Below are 15,879 nucleotides of genomic sequence, written 5' to 3'. Positions count from 1 at the left end.
CACAGTCATTTTTCTTCATGGTGGCTTTGGGCGGCAGCCGGCAAGTGCGCAAATAAGTCCCAGTGACTTTATAAGGGGTAACTCATAAAGCAGCTGGCAGTCACCACTGCTTCATATATTTTACTTGTTACCTAGACTCTCTTACGTTTGCATTAAAACTGGAATCGCAGCTATTAGGACAAATGTCTCGTGAATGAACCAAACTTGTATTCTGTATTCATGGTTCCTTTAAAGGGACATTAATATGTAGAAACAAGATCTTTCGTATACGTAAATCACAGTGCCGTGAATGTACATATACCACTCGCAGCAGCACCAGTCGCCTATTAATGCAGTAAATGCCAAAGCATCGAAAGCTTCAAAACAAGTATCATCGCCCCCCGCATATACTTTCCTGCACTACGATTTGTGACGACACGAAACTTGAATGCTGAAATGCGGAATTGGTGCAGCTTGCGTAAGCATTTTAACAGTGAGGTATATTTAAGCTTTTCATTCCACTTTGCAGCCCAACCTGAAAAAACACCGCGCGCACGTGAGCGTACACCTCTTGAGAAGAGCTCCGCGTCAACCAGCTCGACCATCAAGAATACTCTGCCCAGCGTTCGTGGTGCAATTTTTCACGTGTTCATCTCCTCGCCAGTTCACGTGCGTTTGCGCCTAAAGTGGGGAGCACAGACGCCGAGTTCGGGAAGCCAGTTGCTGCGGGTTTTAGCATGTGCTAACGCGCTTCACTTTGGGAGAGGTGTAAAAGCCTGCAGACAAAATGATCCAGGCCTGCCAGTCATGGAGATCATTGAGTGGAAAGTTTGGAAATTCATGTGAGGTGCAAAAGCAGAGTCTACGGGGAAGGGAGGGGGGTCCTCTGATGTTTCTCCAGCCTTACACCACTAGTGCAGCAAGCTGCACCATTTTTTGTAACAAGCACTAAGGCGGCGTTTCAGAAAGTTTGTTTTACCCCAAGTGCTTGTTCAGGAAAAGTGGTTAGACAAGCTGCAGCAATCCGCGCTTCAACATGCAAAAATCAAGATTTTACAAAAATCGCGGCTCAGGAAAGTGAATGCACGGGGAAGGATACGTGTTTTGAAACTTTTGGCAATTTTTGCAGTATTAAGCGACTGCCACTGCCATGGGTGGCACATTTGCATTTATGGCTCTTTTCAACCGACACAGTCAAACTTCCTTCTACACTTTAGTCTTTAAACAGTATTCTTTACCAGGCACTTGCATCACAACGAGACTTTTACATGTTATTTTTGGCCCCAAGTTTTGCCCCTCCACGCCAAATTCGACCAAGGGTAGATCCAACTGGAGTGTTTACTTGCGGTAAGGTTTTTGGCACTCTGTGCTTTTAACAAGAGAAAGATATGTATTTGAAAAACTACAGGCAAATGCCTCACTTGTACAACTCACAACCATAGTGTAAATTTTAATCTAAAAATATAACGTGTTTTATACTTACAGTGCCTCAAAATAATGATACACCCATTAGTTACACAGGCCACATGTAAAACGGCTAGCTATCCCAATAAAAGTATCCTCATCAAACCTAAAGCCTGGTCGCTGCAGCTTTAGCAATACAGTAGATTTCTGGTATACCTGGGAACAACTTAAGAATAGCAACAGAAGTTGGTGCTATGCCTCATCACTGCAGCCAGATGTTATTCTGGGGGGCGCAAGTAATGCTTTACTTAATGTATTTTGAACATGACACGAGCCGTTTGCGCAATTTTTTCTGGACTTAACATGCTTATAAACGAGTGCAGCGATGACAAACAAGCTATGGGAGAAAAGGCAGATGATATCACGCATTCATGGAAATCTCATAACGCGTGCCCCCGCTGACATCCGGGTCCCTCGCTTAGCGGAGTGATACAAACATGAGCTGTTGCCATTCTTACCTTGTACCAGTGTATAATACGCAGCTGATACGAACTATTCTCTCACCGCAATTAAGAATCGCAAGCTCTATGCGGCATGCACAAGTGGAGCACTGCATTTAAGCACTAGGTTTCTTTAAGAGTGTACAAAGTTCCCAGTAGACAGAAGTCTTGTTTTTTTTCCTCTGCTTTTCCAGACTAGACAGCACAGGTCCGAGACTTTCACTGACCTCATCGAGGTATTGGTCCAGAGAGGCGGTGATGTCCACCTCGAAGTTCTTGGCCAGGTCTCGGATCGGGGTGAGAAGGCTGGCGTAGCGCTGTTCGATGTCACCGTCCTGGGTCGTGCACCGCTGAGACATGCCGGCCCGGGCGTACGTGTCCTGCGAATCTGCACACACGTGCCAAAGTGCCATCTCGTCAAGGACACGCAAGAACAAAAAGGGCCACGCAGAAAATTTAAAATGCCGGTTGGATTTACAATAAATTTTCAAAAGAAACCGACTGGCTCTAACGAAAGCGAGTGTGGGTTAGGTAGAGCAATACATATTTCAACTCTTACGCCGATACACCCTAATAAGGCGAGTTACTTAAACACCGCCAAAGAAAGCCTGGCCGCCATACTTCGCAGACCGATGCAGTTTATTTCACCAACTACATCAGCTTGCAAATGTTCCCCTGTGAAATACGTTTTTGACGTTACACAAGACAATACTCCTACAGATGCGAAGATAGTCAAAACTTCGTATAAAAATCAAATAGTGCTTATTTGAATCCTCTTCAAGAAGTCCATATTCAGAGTATACAAATATTTGGTTTTGGTCGAATGAATAAATGAATGAATGAATGACTATTGCAGAGAGGAGGCTATAAAGCCCTGTGGGTAGGGAATGGAAAAGAGGATTGAGAAAGGCAACATTAAGTTGTCGTAGTACATCTAAATAAAAATATTTGTACTCTAATCTCAAGGCGCGGGTGAGCTGTTAAGCACAGTGGAGACCTAGAACCTAGTGGCTAATGCTCATGCCAACATCGGTGAAAATGCAAGGGTTTTTTTCCTGTACATACTTGCACTGGTCCAGGGGTACCTACCGTACACCTCTAAACAGCATCATCCCATTGGAAAAATGCAATGAAGTTAAACCCGGATGTAACGAACCTCCATGTAAGGAATTCCTGGACTTGAGGTTTTTCAATTGTCCATTGCCACCCCATTGAAGCCTGTGTGCTTGTGACCTTTATGTAACAAAGCTGTGCGACGGTTAACTTCGATGTCACGAATTCACTATGCTGATGAGCTATTGTTTTTTGCTATTTTTCTGAAATATTGGTTGGAGAAATGCTCTACTTTGGCAAATTTTGCTCGCACCCCACACTACCGTTCGTTTCCACGTGTGAGTGGGGGCTCGATTAGGTGCCAGGCCAACCAGGAGACGTGTAGTCGCGCGTCTGCACTGCTATATTTGGTGTTGGTGCGATGGTCACGAGTCAGCGACGCTTCTAGAAAACGAACAGTTTTGGCTTTTCAAGACAAGCTCGCAATATTAAATGCTGTCTCCGCCGGCGAAAAAGCAGAACACCGCCACCGGTACAGTATACCAGCAAGCACCCTCTCAACAATTTTTAGTGTGGAAAAGAGCGTGAACTTCGTGAAAATGCCTCTGTTTGGTGCTCGAAATGCATTAAGAGGGGACACTGGTCTCAAAACAACTTTTAATTTTCAAGCAAACTTTGTGAAACTTGTCAGTATTGCTGCTTTAGCCCAGCAGATTTGAAATATAACATTTTCCGAATATATATTCCAATTTTCATTTTCAGCTTTTCAGGTGGTAAAAATGCCAAAACTAAAAACCAGTGAAGCAAGCCATGATGGTAAATACCCTACTTTCAACGTCGTCGTATTTGAGGCTGATCTGTACCTTTCAAACTTCAGCCTGCCTGCTTAATGGGGCCATGAAGGCAAAACACTGGTGTGGCCCATTAAAAAGACTGCTTTCCCCTGATCACATTATCACGAGCTTCAAACAAATTGCGATGCAGTCGAACCTCATTATAACGAAGTAGTGTCAGGGCAGCAAATTAGTTCTTTATATCCGATATTTGTTATACCCGTAGAGGTAAAAAGTGGCTCTAATATATCGGCAATCTGGCTCGTGCAACAATCCTACATAAAAAATTGTTCTAGGCTTCAAATCCACTATAAACAAGATAGTTCTTATCTGCCTCCTTGTGGCTCTTCAAACTAAACAGACCGGAACGTGAGAACGTGAAATTACAACAGAACAAAGATTGTTCAGCAAAACAGGCCGCCCGTCCTTCTTAGTTACTTGAAGGAGGACGTGGCCTTGGCCTGGTGGCTTTTCACAGTCTGAGCGGAATGAAGTTTTTCACAGTGCTCACAAAAAGCGCTTTAAGCTACTAAAAACGATTGTTTTGTCTCACTTCTTTTTTATATTTTGCTTTTATTATGGTAGCTGTCGAGTTTTGAGCCTCGCGGGAACCAAAGATTTCTTCGTCACAGTCTATATCGCGCGGATCTTGAGGTTTCAGTTCCAGGTGTCATTGAAATGAAGCATGACCTAACAAACTTCGTATTTAGTTCGCTATATCCAGTAATTCGCTATATCCTTGTTCACTATAACGAGGTTCGACTGTATTAAAGGAAACATGCAAAGCAGTGACGACACCCCAGTCACTTTACTCTATGACATCACAGAATGTTGCTTGTGTGATTACTGGGCACCGACCTAAGCCACCACCGAGAAACATGACTCATCCATTGTAGTGGGGCTCCATACTCCGCCTAATCGTATCACTGGAATGTGAACATGTAGTTAAAACTGATAAAAAACGTTTTAGTGTTGGCCCATAGTACGTCGCTTTTACCAATATTACGTCATCATGCTGAGGAATGTTAGTTTTTCAATATTTCTATCATTTTTTTTTCAGTTAAAAAAGACCCTTTCGTGGCTGGAACTAAGCCGTCTAATACCCCTGCCACACGTAGATAAAAAAATGACTTTAAGTGAATGCCTCAGGTTTTAATGCTGTTAATTCACTGCCACAGGTAAAAGTATACTGCCATTCGCTTTATTTTCATTTTTGGCTTAAGGCGTTCCACACAACTCATTCGCCGCCACGAACGTTTTAGATCTGCCTACTCTCGAACGCGATGAGCACGAAATGAAACCAACGAAAATATCAATACCAGTGTTGATGCGGAAACGTAGCTGAACGAACTTCGAAATAGGACGATTTTTTGTGCACTCTTGGTGGCGCAGTTCTTAATAAGACGAAGTTCATTAAAACAGCAGCAAAAGGCGAAACATCGTGCTACTCAACGTTTTGAATTTTTCGGATTTGGCTACCGCTGGCAGGTGACGGCAGCTGCTGCAGCCGCTTTTAGAAACGGCTAACACCATTTTTTAGAAGACACTGTCATAACGTTTTCTTTCACAAAAACATTTTTAACCATTGTAAGACGTTTCTCTCTTCATTAAAAAATTCCAAAATATGAGTGCATCTCTTTCTTTCGTCCTTATCACCACCATGCCTAACACATCTAGTGACTTTGCGCTTTAACATGTAGCACGGCCCGACCAATGTCATTTGGTATCTTATGGCCTTAAACACCTAATGTCCTTTTTCATGTCCGTGTGTCGCGGTTATGAGTTACCAAAGAATTTTTTAAACATGACCAAAACATTTTTGCCTTCATAGCCCCTTTAACGCGTTCAACCCTGGATTTTTTTATTTCAAGTAAAAACTTTTTCCAGTGTTTTGCCTTAACGTTTGGACTGGGCTTAAAACAAAAAAAATTGAGCTTGTGGTGCAAATAATTAGCGATTTACAGGCATATCTAATTAGGTTATTTTTAAAAGTTTAAATTCTAACAGAAAAGCTTTTTTGCTAGTTTTCCTAAATTTTGGAGAGCGCCGAGCCAGCGTACTAACACTAAAGCTGGTAGGGCAAGTACTTTATGATTCACAGTTATGTCATGAAGCTAGGACTTCGGTCTTTGGGGCCATCCAACATCAGCCTGGTCTTTACGGCAGTGCCTTCGTCTTTCCAGCATTCAGCTTTCAACCAAAACGAACAATAGTTACATCTATCCCGAGAGGTATCCTTGAACCATTTCCCAGAAAACTAGGTGTTTTGGTTTTGTTATCTGTGAGCTACCAGAATTTTCGTTAGTGTCCACGATTGGGGACACCATGGCTGAAAGGGTTAAGCACGACAAGTTGGAGCAAGAGAGCTTTGTATACATACACATTCAAAACCAGGTAACTGCATTAAATGTGGTCACAATGCAACATATTTGGTTCTTGTGAGACAGAAGAAAAAAAAACAGCGGTTTTAAACAAAAGCTCTGCATTTTAATAATAGCAGCGGAAACAGGAACAAATATGAAATAGTGCAAAGCTAGTGCAGCAATGAAATTGACTGCTCAATAACTTTTCTCGCAAACTTTTTAATCCTTCCAACCCAAATTCACACTTCTACCCAAAGAATTTAACTTCCAGCTACTATATAACTTAATGCGGAACTATTCAGAATAGACGAGGTACAAAGAGAGAGAGAGAGAGAGAGAGAGAGAGAGAGATAAAGAGAGAGAGAGAGAAAGAGAGAGAGAGAAAGAGAGAGAGAGAAAGAGAGAGAGAGAGAGAGAGAGAGAGAGAGAGAGAGAGAGAGAGAGAGAGAGAGAGAGAGAGAGACAGAGAGAGAGAGAGAGAGAGAGAGAGAGAGAGAGAGAGAGAGGGGTTAGAATGTGAGGGTATCCATCCAAATCTACATGAAGGAGATATTCGGCTTCTAGAAGAGCTAGGATTTAATGGTATCGCAGAGGAAGTTAACTCCAACGCTGTCGAGGGGACGAAAAGAAGATTAGAATGATGGTGGATGAAGAGCAGAGAGGAAGGTATTGCCTAACACAGTTACCACCTGTAACAGAAAAAAAGTATTTTGTGCCTAATAAGCTTTTTGTGCCTGCCTTAAGCAGCGCTAGTATTAAACCAAGAGTGTAAAACATAGGTATATTAGTCCTTTTTGGTAAGATGACATGTCATCAGCCCGATAGAAAGGGGAAACCAATAGAAATCATCACCATCATCATCTAAGATAGATAGATAGATAGAGAGAGAGAGAGAGAGAGAGAGAGAGAGAGAGAGAGAGAGAGAGAAGAGAGACAGAGAGACAGAGAGAGAGAGAGAGAGAGAGAGACGAACGTGCGAATAGTTTCGGCTTTTTAGCAGCCGTGCAGCGATACGAGGGATACACGCTGCTAGATACATTACAAAAAAAAAAAAGAAAATGGGACTAACCTGTTCGCTGCTGTCGACTTGAACCGGCGTGCATGGTGCAGTAGATCCGCGAGTCTGCCGTTCGAAGATACCACGTTGGCTGGGCGGACAAGAGCTTACTTCATCGGTATCCCCGTCAGAAACCTGTACAGGTCACCACGGAGGCAGAACATTAAACTTCAACGCAAGCGCTAGAGAACAACTGCTAATGGACATTGCTGAAGTGGAGAGCACGAGGTTCGTGTTGGTCGAGATCGACCCTCAATAGTAATTCAAGTATGTTGGAAAAGCAGACAGCGTTGAATGCGCTTCGCAGGTGACAACGGGAATAAGTGGCATCCACTTAGGGTCACTAAGAAGAATGAAAACATTGAAAACACAGGAACAACAAAAAAAGAAAACAAAACAAACGCGAAGGAACATACTTGTTCACGGGCTACAATCACAAGGATTTCAGTTAAAGTGTATGAAGAAATTGTTACGTCCGACCACTCGAGAAGGAGATGAGAAGAACGTACCGAACTCGAGAACACTAAACGGTGCTACGCTAAAGAATCGGGAGCATGACGTCGTGTAGCGCCAACAAAACGACAGAGGACACGGAGGCAACGGGCACAAGCGCTAACTTCCAACTGAGATTATTGAAAAAAATGGGCGGAAAATTATCAAAAGAAGCAAAGTTAGGAAATAACGGATAAAAACAGGTCATGACAAAATTTGCACACAAAATATTTCGCACAACGCTGTGACGTCGAACAAAACGCAGCACGAGGTATTAACTAAGGTGGCACCCACCCCCACTCAGATAGCCCATCTCCTTATCGGACAAGGCCACGGATGGCGCGGACACGCAACGATCCCCCAGGCGTGCTATTTCGGCAGCCTCGATTATTTCTCTTGTCTTCTGGTTGGCGTGACGAGCGATGACGGCACAACTGTCAAAGAGGGCGTACAACCACAATCGCGGCAATGAATGCCCAAGTGGCCCTTGACATCATGGATTACCGCTACCAACTAGCCCAAACCCGAACTCTAATAAGCTATATATCGGGAGCAGCGAACATGGGCTGAACTCCCACACCTTGGCGAGACGCCGTCAGCGACTTTATACACTAGCAGAACAGCCGTAAACAAAGTTAACGAGGTCAGAGGCATTGTGCGGTCACGCATAACGAACACGCAGCGCAGTGTCTCAGGCCTCACTCCACAGCACAGAAGTTCACAAACAGGCCGCGAAAACCTCCGGTTACATACCGGTGGAGATCATGTAGAGGCCTTTTTGAATGCACTGCGCGCCAACGGCCGCTTGGGGCAAGTCAGGCCAAGAGTTGGCGCGTCAACGGTGCATAGTCGCGGTAGAATGTGGACTCCCACATGCAGCGCGCATTCATTCATTCAAATCTACAACAAGGAAACAAGTGTTTGAGCAAACTCTTGCCTGCAACCAGCGCGGCAACGTCAGGCATAGTGCGGTTAAAGCGAAACTAGGGAGATCGGCATCAACACCGTTGACCGCCAGCACCGCCTCTCTGTCAACGTATGCCTGATAATTCCGCGTAACATTGCATGTGCGGAATCGACCGCGCTGTGTCGCGCATAAACGGACGCATTTCTTTTTAGATGCTTTTTAGGTCCCAGCTGGCTGCCTGAGAGGACGACCTATCTGAGAAAATGCCCGCGAAAGGATGAGGCAGGCATATGCCGTGGAAAATAGGCGTCAGCATTTTCTCTCTCTCCCTTACGGACTTGAGGTTTGGCATGGCCGGTGTGCACGCCCTAATCGGGCTTTAGAATATTTCTAGAATGCGCAAGCTTCAAACACCATGCCACAGAGCACGACCATTCTTGTTCCGTGCACCATCTCAATCGTACTTCGCGTTCTAACCGCCTCCGAGGCACTCTTGATCGACGACTGCCTGATCGCTCCTTTTGTTGTCGACCAGTATCGGCAATGCGTCGCCGCCATTTCCATGCTACCGCATTTTGCCGCCCTCAATTAGCTGTACACTATTTTACACAGCGCACAAGAGCTGACGGAACGCGTCGAGACAACGGGCGTACACTGTAACGGGCGAATCGGAAGAGACAGGTGGAGAGCTGCGCTTCGACTTGACGCGGTGCGATATGTGGCAGCGCCACCACAGATCAATGCTACCGCTGGGATGACGTCACCCTCTCCATAGACGCGCTTTCTAGCTTGTTCTCGGTTCTGCTGTCGCTCTTTCCGCGGATCGACGGTGAAAATTGTTTGCCAACATTGCTCACGCAGTAATGACGCGTACCGCCCGTACCCTTGGAATGGCCCCTGCCTTGTGAAAGTGACGTCACGAAAAATTGGGGGACGGGATTTTTCGGTGACGTCTTCGCGGGGCCGCGAGGAGAGAAAGTGACAGAGCGTCGGCGGCCGAATCCAGAGGGTGCCCGACTGTGGCGCCTGACGCCGGCGGCGTTACGGGGGAACGTGTTGTTCTTGTGTCCGGAGCAGGATATAAGTCATGCCCTTTTTTATCCCTAATGTCTCATTTAAAGAGTGTCAGAGCATGCGCATATCTGTCCATTGATCTTTTTTTAATTAATTGTTTTATCGATCCAGTTTTCACATATGTTTAGTTCAGGTATAGCGCTCTAGAGCACTGTGGTTCTGGTATTTATACACCCAGCCCCGACACCCCCCTCCCCCTCTAGGGGGATTTCTATCCCCACCGAATTCGAAATTCTGAATACACCCCTTCCTTAGTTGTAGCATCGATCGATTCTCAGATACGCAAACGACGTATCACGTATACGAGTGGAACCGCGCACATAATGAAGCAAAAAACTGGTTCAAGGCGAGCTAACGAGTTCCTGCAATAAGGCTGCGGCCAGCTGTACTCAAGAAAGAAATTGGAATCGTATATAGCTTTGATTTTAATATCAAAACTATATTATCAATAAACTGACCTTCTAAATACAGAATATTTTTTTTTCCAGAAAGATGGGCAAGAAACCCTTAGCGCATGCAAAAGTGCGCTTTTCTGCATACAGCTTATATCATTCACATATCACCGGGCACGTCGTGTCAAGAGAATGCGATCAGTACCAGATTGCACCGCTAGGTAAAAACATTTGTAAAAGATATATAGTGAAGCAAGCGGAAAAATAAAAACTCGTGAGAAAAATATGGGCTCGGAATGTACACCCGCCCAATTTTTTACCAATATCAGGGGGGCGTCGACCGTTCCGTGGATCAGCGCCGTATGATGGGGTGATACGACAAACTCGGCGAGCGCACTAAGCGAAGGCGGCAGCTGCCGTCATCTGCTAGGCTGTTCCAAGAGCAGACCGCCACCCCATACTGCTGTTACCACTCGCTTTCACTTGCCCTCTTCGCGCCGTTAACGGCGGGTTGGAGGGCAGTATGATAAGCGAATTAAAAAATCGGGGGTGGTTGTCTGCTCTTGGAACAGCCCAGCAGAAGACGATAGCACCGGCCTATGCTTAATGCGCATGCGGTTACTCTCGCCGAGTTTGTCGTATCGCTCCATCGTATACGGCGCTGCTCGACGGAATGGTCGACGCTCCCGTGATATCGGAAAAAAATTGCGCTGGTGTACACCATCCCAAATTTTTTACGGGTGTGACGACCGATCGGCGTGTTAGCGCCTTATCATGGTGGTGAACGGCCAAATAGGCGAGTACAGGCAGGCGCAAAAAAGCCTTGCCTGTGCGAGCATCGTCTGCTACGCTGTTTTCTTGAGAGCTGTTTTCTTGAGTTAGGCGTCCTTAGGGGGACAACAATGTAGCCTCCACAGTGCTGCAGCTAGCTTATGGTATGAACTATAGGTTTAAATGAATGAATAAATAGCACTTGTAGGCTAGTGTTGTCAGGAGTCGGCCTATCAACCGCGGCCTATCACGAAACGCCATGTGACGAACGCGTCGTACCCATTTATCCACTGCCTGCAGTGGCAATGCGTGAATCTTAAACTCACTAATATTACAGTCCGAATACAGGGACGTATCATCTTTCCACGATGCAACGTAACAAGAAACGAGTGTCTGCCAACATTGTACGGCCGAACGCTTTCATCTTAGCGCTTAGCGCATTCAAAAGCTTAGCGTATTCAAAACAGAAATTCATTTGATCAGAACAGAGAGAAACAGCCAGTTCCCCGTAACTTCCCAGCAGTGCAAAGGTTACGAAGGAGTCCACGCCAAAAAGGATAAAAAACGAAAACGCAACGGATGAGGGCATGCGGGCGCCTCTTGTGTGAGGAAATTCTTGTTTAGTATAGCGGCGAAGAAGTTTTGTTCATTTACTGCACTCACTCTATAGCTGCTGACACGCCTACTGGGAAAAAAAGAACGAATAAAAATACGGTAGGAAATGACCCCCTTTTAGGATTCTCGTCCCGTGATTTGTAAGCTCGTAAATATATACCTTCGAACATTGCTTCGCAAATTGATATAGTATAAAGATTAAGCAAAGTGAGCACTCGCCTCATTCGTGTTGAAGTCGGCGCTGGGGTGGGTCCTCGTGTTGTCTTGCTAGAAGCAACAGAACGGGTTGTCCTCGAGCACCGGTCTGCCCACCTTCCGTCCGCTACGCGCCTAGCTAAAAAATGGCACGCACGCCCCCCAAAACTCGAGAGGGAAAACAATTAACCCTCACCCCTCTCCCAAGCACAGATATCTTCTGCTAGCTATCTCCCCTGCCTGTCTTCCGGCTTCCCTCTCAACTGGAAACAGCTTTCTTCGCCCTTCCACTGGGACCAACACACACACACACACACACACACAAAAAAAAACCACCTGGCCTCTTTCCACGCGAACACCCCGTGACAAGTCATCCCATTACGAATGTTCCCCTGCTACGAACCGCCTTGTTACCAACATGCTTATGCCATATACGCCATGTGACGAACGGCCCGTACACCGGCTAGTGTGGCTGGCTAGCATGAAAGGGACCCTGCAACCCGTTTGATAAGCGCTTTCACCCTTTCCTTCGCCTCTGGAAGCACTGTTAAAGCTACAGATATCACCAGCACGGAGCGGCACTGCGTGATTTGCTAGTCGCACCAGATACTCCTTCCATTTCTGCTTTGTTTTTGTGGCTTTATGTTTAGTTGCTATCGAAAAGCGTTCACTGCTGCAACTGAAGGAAAACCGGACAACAGCCGCTACATGGCCTTAAAGGAGCCATGAAGAGAAAACACAAGTTTGGTTCATTCAAAAGATTGCCTCGTTGAAATCATATTGGCACCACTTTTAACGTAAATTCCGCTCAAATAAGCTACTTAAATACGAAAAAATGGAATGGCCATGCGCCCAACTAGCTCATTTCTCGCAACAGAACCTATGATGTCATACGAGACAGCTTTGCGATTGGTGGAGGCCGGCAAAAGCAAAAGCAAATTAGGCAGAGCCTATAGGCTTGCCGAACGAGCTATTTGCGCTTAAATGTTGGGCACATTCTTTTTAAAGCCCTAAGGATGGTGGGACAAACAGTTGCAGTTACGAAAGCCCACGTAAACATAGAAGTACCGATGCGTACTGCTGTTGGTACTGCGTGCACTATGCTCTATTTAGCGGCACAGGACTGCGGGGTTTTGGGGTTGTTTCAGCCGACACTGGCCGATTGATGCAAGCTACGATGTCTTACGTGACCGTATTTGTCGAGCGAGTACCATGTTTTACAAAACGATTGTCTCGATGAACAAAACAAACCAGGTACAAATACGTTCACAAACAAACCAAAGGCAGAAAACGGCTTGCCATGGTGTGGTGGCGCCATCTAAATTTGGCGCCATCTAAAATTTGACTTAAAATAATTCATTTCTCAGTGAAGAAAGCATCGTTTGCATTCGGACAAGCGCTGGGGGCACTATAAAACACGAAATCGTTCGAACAACACAAACTTGTGTTTTGTCTTCATTGCTCCTTTAATGACGTAATTCGAGCGGTCGAAGAACGTCAAGGCAGGGAAAGAGAGCAAAATCTTTTGAGCGAGTTTCCCAGTTATTTAATGGGCATAGAGCAGTAATTTTTGGCTGAAATACTTCGCGACCCCTAATCTAAGTACTGGTGTATTGGGTGACTACGTTCTGCAAGCAATTAAGATTTCAAGAAAAGTTGAAAAAGTGTCGCAGGGTCCCCCCCTTAAAAAAAGGCCACCTTCGTAATTGAGATGCGAAGACAGAGGAGACAGCGGAGCTGGTGGTTTCAACTAGCTTTAACTTGGCTTTCTAAAAACCGATTAGCTCTCTCTCAACTAGGAGAAAACCTGTACGTCAGATCTTACGTCCCCAGACGCGCGTCTCGCCATCCGAACATCTGCGCTGCGAAGCGCACTCGTCGGCTCGTCGCACCCTGCGCACCCTGCTCGACGAAGCGCACCCTGCTCGTCGGCTCCTTGCCTCCTCTCCGCTTCCCCTTCACACTCCTTGTCCTAGCATTTTAGATGCGGAGCATCTTATAGTCAGGGCATGTCCCGCGTCGGCGTCCGCACTCACACTGCGCATGCGCAACTCTCCTCCTTCCCTCTCTCCCACAGCTGCGCGATACTCCCGCCACTTCTCTTGTACCAGCTGCGTGCACTTCGCTTTAGCTTCTCCCGCGTTCTCGCTTCTGCTTTCGCGGCGCATGCTCGGCGCTTGCGCATCTCTCCCCCTCTCGTCTCCTCTCCTTCAACCTTGAATGTAAATCGGGTAGCGCGCTGCGCGCGTACATTTCAGCGCTTGCTGCGGCTGACTCCACTTCACTCCGTTCTTCAGTGAAGTGTGATGGAAGCAACAGTCCCGTCAGTTAGTGGGTTGGCGCAAGCAAGCGTCAGCACCACCCCACAAACTAACAGCAACGCTACGTCCACTGAAGACAAAGCTGCGCAGCGAAGGGCACGCGACGCTGAGCGCAAACGCTTGAAGCGAGCGGCGGACCCTGAGCTTCGTCGGCGCGAATGCTCGGCGCTTGCGCATCTCTCCTCCTGTCGTATCCTCTCCTTCAACCTTGAATGTAAATCGGGTAGCGCGCTGTGCGCGCTCAGTTCAGCGCTTGCTGCGGTTGACTCCACTTCACTCCGTTCTTCCGATGAAGTTCTACGAATATAACGGAAACACAACGGAACCCCGAGATGCTCCGCATCTACTCAGCGTTCCCTTCGGGAAGATGGGGCTAATTTTTTCCTCCATTCCACTTTGCTGGGTCGATTTTTAAGCGACGCCCGACATGGCCGGAACTCAAGCTTTAGCAGTTCCTCTGTTAATTAAAACAAATGATAAAAACAAAGAATAAAAAGACATTGCATGAGTTACCTATAATGCATCAGAATGCGGCATGAAATTGCCAATTTGCATCAAATGGCCTTGCACGCTAACCGCCGGACCGCCGCCGAAGGAGGACGCACCAATTCAACCTTTTTCTCACCATTTTTACATTGCATTGAACGACTCTGCAGTTGGCAAGGTGCGGGCTCACATGTGTTGATCTCCGTGTTCGCAGGCAACTGCGGTGCAGCGTAGGCATTTCGCGCGTCGTGCTGCTTCCTTTCACAACCGCGGCTCCATTCTCCAGTGGTGGTGCGGAGTTCTCTCGGGAAAGTAGAGCGTCACCCAACAATGTCACTGCGATTATTCTTATCTATTGACTTTGACGCCAGGGCCGAGAATCGAATGGTAACAGCGCGGGCGCCAGAAGCCAGGGCGCGTTTATTAAAGACGTTAGTCTTTCTTGGGCTACTTAAACCGAGAAATTTTGGTCTGTCTGTCCGTCTGTCTATCTGTAACTCGATTCAGCCACCCGGCCTAAGTAAAACTGATATTGCGCAGTAGTCTTATATACTCACAGCCACATGTAAACGTCTAAGCCCGGTTTATATGTTTATACTTGTCAACTTTGTTGAACAAGAACAAGACATTACGCAAATATAAGAGAGGAAATTAGTACACAAGGGATATTTACAGTGTTCTTTTATTAAAAAATTCATGAATGCTTGGTTTTTCGATAAGAAATGATATTCTACATATACTGGAGAAACCCGCCGCCTCCTGGCGGCATATGAAAAATCACGCGGCAACAGCAACGAAAGGTTCCACTAGCTAGGTTCCACGTTCTGCTTGGAACGCACGTGGAGCACGGTAACGCGGTTCTTGTAGTCGGCCGCTTCCATTCACGTGCGTCTCTGCAGTACTGCAGCGCTGGCATCGAGGAACCCGGCCTGTAGCAGTGGAACGCGGTAAATTCTAATCGCCTTGCGCAAACCTTTAGTGTATTTACCTTGGGTTGACGCGACGGTATAGGAACAGCATGAGAGGTGAGCGGGAAAGCAAAAGGGGGCATTTCCTAAAAGATGTCTAAAAAGATTATCGTCTTTTGAGATACGCAGCCAATTTTTTTCTGCGAGATGCAGACGCATGCGTCGGCACGGTGGGCATTGTCACTGTGGTTTTCAGTGCTGCCAAGAGAAGAAATCGGCGCTAAACTTTTATGGGAATACCATCTATACTGATGGTGGTTTATGAGCTAAAGATATACTATTGTACTTCTTCTTTATGATCGATGCGTGTATTGTCTTATCTAAAGCCGTTCCTTTTTCGATTTTCAAGTAACCGTTTTGACACAGTGGAGGCCCTGTTTCACGCACGCGCCGTGCCGTGTGTACAAAGATCTTATCAGAGGTATTCGGTCGACCAACCGGTCTATGGGGAAATGCATTAGTTTTTAGC

The 15,879-nt window shown here is 46.3% G+C and overlaps 1 pseudogene across 1 annotated transcript in view; it reads right to left on the bottom strand.

The window, feature by feature from the left end:
• LOC144148603 (condensin-2 complex subunit H2-like) overlaps positions 1–7,326 on the bottom strand; it is a 70,333-nt pseudogene extending 63,007 nt beyond the window's left edge. The window contains exons 1-2 of the transcript XR_013318010.1: positions 7,202–7,326; positions 2,111–2,271 (exon numbers count right to left, since the gene is read on the bottom strand). The product of XR_013318010.1 is annotated as a condensin-2 complex subunit H2-like (transcript). The remainder of the gene's footprint in view (positions 1–2,110; positions 2,272–7,201) is intronic.
• Between the last annotated feature and the right edge of the window lie 8,553 nt (positions 7,327–15,879).

This window comes from Haemaphysalis longicornis, unplaced genomic scaffold, assembly GCF_048455015.1.
Source record: "Haemaphysalis longicornis isolate Haplotype H1 unplaced genomic scaffold, Haemaphysalis longicornis Haplotype H1 scaffold_8, whole genome shotgun sequence".
Taxonomy (NCBI): Eukaryota; Metazoa; Arthropoda; class Arachnida; order Ixodida; family Ixodidae; genus Haemaphysalis; species Haemaphysalis longicornis.
Note: the sequence above shows the minus strand (reverse complement) of the source record. Positions and strands in the feature narration are given on the sequence as shown.